This window comes from Triticum urartu, chromosome 5A (genome assembly GCF_056163025.1).
Source record: "Triticum urartu cultivar PI428250 chromosome 5A, HENAU_Tu73, whole genome shotgun sequence".
NCBI classification, from domain to species: Eukaryota; Viridiplantae; Streptophyta; class Magnoliopsida; order Poales; family Poaceae; genus Triticum; species Triticum urartu.
The window spans coordinates 63,109,610-63,114,275 of NC_141877.1; the positions used below are offsets into that span (position 1 = coordinate 63,109,610).

Below are 4,666 nucleotides of genomic sequence, written 5' to 3' on the forward strand. Positions count from 1 at the left end.
TGGGAGACCGTTTCTCCCGGCAGATAGAACTGCCACGAGAACGGCTGCCGGGGATTACTTGTCCCGGCAGATAAACTCTTCCCGGCAGTTTTTCTGCCCTTGCCCTTGTATTTGCCGGCAGTCCGTTTTCTCCCGGCAGATTTGTCAAAACACATGAAACTTCAATTACCGGCAGTCCATCCGCCTACAGAAGCCTTTTCACCTGGTAGCATTTATGCCAGCATGTAGATTTCACTGCCAAATTAATCTAGGCATCCCTAATGTAATATCCATTCATTATGTTCAAACAATCATGAAATATTACATAATTTCTAGATACACTTAAATCACATAGCATATACATCTCATCCATACACTTCAATCAAAGTAACATATAAGCCTCGTCCAGAAAACCTTACTTCATCCGATAAACATAATATATAAGGAGGTTCTGCCACAAAAGATACAGTACATATATGTTAAATGTTCCACAACCAAACTAAAGTATTGCCACAAAAGGAGAAAGTACATATGTTTCTGGGAGTGCCACACAACCAAAATGAGCATATGGGGGCTTAACCAGCAAAATGAACAGAGCAACTGTCCAGGTTCAACAAACAAAGCATATTACATCACCACTCCTCCAAATTAATCATCGGTCTTCCAAATCTTCAGCAGCTTCAAGATCTTCCTAATCTCCGTCAACTTCTGTAGTGAAACCTGTAACAGACAGGAAATTCGAAATGTAGCTCTCATTTCAGATTTTTTAAGTAACAACATGCTGCAGTTTAACTAGTCGGCATAAATAGAATTCTTATAAATGTACAACACTTCATCATCACAACAAGCAATGTTACATCATTAGATCAAGCAGGGATTGTTTGAAGTGCACATACAGAAATCTTCCATCTGCAAATAAGCAAAACAAGAACCTGTACAATCAGTGGTGAAGCCACGTACAAGCTGGGTAGTCCCAGCTTTTTGCTGAAACTAGCATGTATGTGTAGAAATGTTAACAAATTTGCACAAATTCATATATTTAGCAGTTTTGGCACCGCCAATATGTACAATTGACTTGCAAAACCTGCTCAGTTCAAAACAATTTAGAGCTTACTAGCGAAAGCTATGACTAAAACTCTACAGTACTATATACAACAGATTGTTGAACTATGTACAAATAGGCAAAACTCTATGCAGTACTATATATTGAACAAATAGGCAAAACTCCATACAAATAGGCAAAACTCCATACAAATAGGCATGACTGTATATTGTATGTACATAGTACACTGAACAGTACAATTAGGCGGGGGCAGGGACAAGTCAATCCAAATACTTCAGGAAATGCAACAGCAATACCCATCATAAAGAATCTGTTTTATCACGCCGAAAAACAACACAACTAGGCAAAATTTGCCAGGGTAGGAAGAGCAAGGAGCTGCCGGTACAACTAGATATTAACAAATTAGAATCTGCCAAAAAGTCAGTACTGTACAGAGTTGAGGGCGTGCAAATTTTCATTTTGTAAACAATGGTACTTTACAGAGTACAGGTTGCTTCAGTACTGTACAGTACTGAACTTTAGAATCTGGTTGCCATTTAGAATCTTAAGTACCAAATTTTTTTCTATAGTACAATACTGAAATACATTTATAGTACTGAAAAGCATCAGTACCGTAGTACAATTTCCTATAGGAAATATTTTGTAAAAGGAACGCAACCAGGAAAAATATTTTGTAAACTTCAGTATTGTACTATAGGAAATATTTACAAAGTTGAGGGCATGAAAATTCTTGGAAACATGGATATTACCTCCTCAGCTTGCTTGTGGTTGCATTCCTGCTTTTGCCATGGGCTTGTCCACTTCCAACTGCATACATAAGATAGAAAGAAAGCTTTTTAAGCAATCAGCCATGATAGTCATTGGTAAATTCAATCTGAAGAACAAAAACTCACATGCTTGTATGGCTATGCGATGCACCGCCCTTGAGCTTGCCCCATGGTGTTCATGTTCCCAACACCACGAGGTAGTATAGCATCCCTTTTTATTACATAGTTCACGACAACCTCACAATATTCTAGGCCAAGCTCCTGACCACCTACCAACTTTCTCCGATCAATTGATAGAACGATTGCTTTTGCCACTGGGCTAGCATTGTCTCGATAAACATTATACAGTATCACATCCTTTCCTTTCTGAGTAAGCATGAAAAGTAAGTCAGATAAGCGGAAGTGACTTTGTCATCCTAAACAATAAAGAGCAGCAAAGTATAAACAATGTACAATGAATCTGACCTGATGATTTTTTTGTGTGATTGCAACTCCCCATGATATATCCATCTTTCGTACCCACTAATAAACCCATAACATAACAAGTCTTCATAGACAGCACTAGCTTCACACCAGCAACAATTGAAGCATTTTTTACAAGGACATAATATAACATTTCCTCTTGCTGAATGAGTAAAAGCAAACTCTGAATTTCACTACCCCGTCAATATATGCTTGTGTGTTTCTAGCTTTATCCATCCAACTCTTGTCCATTCTTGACCAGTTCCACTATAATTACCTAACATATGAAAGAAAGTGTACTTCTATTAAAGGGGAGTATCTAGTAGCAAAATGCATACCATTTTTATCTAGTTCATGCAAAGAGATATACAATACAGACCAGGAATAAAATCTAGCACAACAGAAATAGTGAATTGAAACATCTCATTTCATGAAATGCAAACACTAAAATAGTAGCAGGAATATCATGGGGATAGCAAAGAAATATCATCGTTGATTAAGAAGCAGAGGATGTGGTGCTGCTCTGGCGACGAAGCAGAGGACCTACACGGCACTACTCAGGCAAGGAATTAGAGGGGAGGCAGCACTGCTTCGGGCAAGGAGGTAGATGAGGTGCTACCTAGAGGAGACAACGTTCTGGAGGCTCCTTGCCTGAAGGAGAGGAGGACCAAATACATTAATAAGATACAAATCAAGGACAAAATCAAGGGTGCAACCATGATAAACTAAATAATCTAAGCAACATGCTAATGCTTTCACACAGTTTGATCTGATATCAATGTGAACAATGAGCAAACTTCAAATCTACAACCAGACTGCAGTTCACACGGCCGCATATAATTTAACTACTGTGGTTACTAATGTTCCAGTAGATACTGATGATATAAGGGCGCTCCTTGGTCCGTGGGTTATCTCCTGGTGTTGTTTCTTCACTAATAATGCAAAATGGTTATTATATCTGAGTAACTATAAAGTACATAAACACTCCCAACAGACCAATACAAGCAAAAATTAGTAAGATAAATTGCATCTATTTTAAGTACAAAAGCACTCCCAACAGATTGATACAAGCAAAAATTAGCACCACAAAATTGCTTGAACAATATACCAATCTCTAATGGAGGTGTGGCCGGTGGAGAAGGTGCAGCTGCCAGAGGAGCTCAATAAGGAGGCGGCGCCACTTGAGGACCTCCTTGGTGCTCGGTTGAGCTTGTGCGGAGGGCCTGCTCGGGAGAGGACATCTGCAGAGGAGGATGGTGGTGAGGGACGATGGCAGAGGAGGATGGTCGCTGGCGGAGTGCTTGGGGTCTCTGTACGATGGTCGCCGACGGAGTGCTTGGGGGCGATGGCCCATGCTTTGAAGCCTTGTTGGGTGCTCGCAGGGGTCTCGGTGGAGGACGCGGCAGTGGGGTGTGGTTGGGGCGGCGGAGGAGTTGAGATGGTGGGGGGGGGGACGGTGTGCTCTGTGTAGAGGCCGCCGTAGTGGGATGGGGGCTATGGCGGCGGCGGTGGTTGGGGACGGCGACGGCGGCGTATGGGGGCTACGGCGGCGGCGGTGCTTGGGGGCTGCAGCGGCGGCGGTGCTTGGGGGCGGCGGCGACGACGGTTGGGGCGGCGACGATGGCTGTGGGATCCGATGCATGGGGCGGCGGCTGTGGCTTAGGGTTCGTGGATTTGGGGGAAGGAGTTTTTTTTGGGGGGGGGGAAGGAGTGGTCTGGTGTGGTGAAGCCGTGAGGGCCGGCGCGCGCGTTAACTTCTTTTTTGGGCCCAAAAGTCATTCTCGCGCACTTTTTTCTAGGTAGCGCGCGCTTAGGCCTGTCTCACGCCGAAGACGGTCCCGGCTGTATATGGGCCGGGTTCTAGGTGTCCCGGCAGATTATGGGCCCCAAATTGTACAGGCAGTCCATTGGCCGTTGTTGCTCAAGTTCTTCCGGCAGTTTGCCCGCCCTAAGATGCTTGCACCGGCAGGCACCAATATCTCGACAGTTCATTTGCCCTTGAACATGCATTTCTCCTGGCAGTTAATTTCCCCTAAACAAGTGTTGTGGTGTAGTGGGTTTCATGCCACACTATAATGTTTGGACGAGGCACGGAGAAATAGGGGTTATGATGGAAGACGGCGAAGAAGAAGAGGACAATGACAACTATGTGCCCCCTGAATACGGTGATGCTGCAACGGGGGAAGATCCTGAAGATCAAGAGAAACCAGACGATGTGCCCAATGATGCTGCAACGGGGGAAGCTGCTGAAGATCAAGAGGAACCAGACGATGTGCCCGATGATGATGATCTCCGCCGGGTCATTGTCGATGCAAGGATGCAATGCGAAAGTCAAAAGGAGAAGCTGAAGTTCGATCGCATGTTAGAGGATCACAAAAAAGGGTTGTACCCCAAT

The 4,666-nt window shown here is 43.9% G+C and overlaps 1 long non-coding RNA gene across 2 annotated transcripts; it reads right to left on the minus strand.

Moving 5' to 3' along the window:
• Positions 1-398: 398 nt before the first annotated feature.
• LOC125529767 (uncharacterized) lies at positions 399-2,436 on the minus strand. Of its 2 annotated transcripts, XR_007292741.2 has the most exons (5): positions 2,275-2,436; positions 1,936-2,175; positions 1,792-1,849; positions 876-888; positions 399-699 (listed from the first exon to the last, which is right to left on the minus strand). It is a non-coding gene; the product is annotated as an uncharacterized LOC125529767 (long non-coding RNA). The 2 variants fall into 2 exon arrangements; XR_007292742.2 differs by lacking the exon at positions 876-888.
• Positions 2,437-4,666: the final 2,230 nt, after the last annotated feature.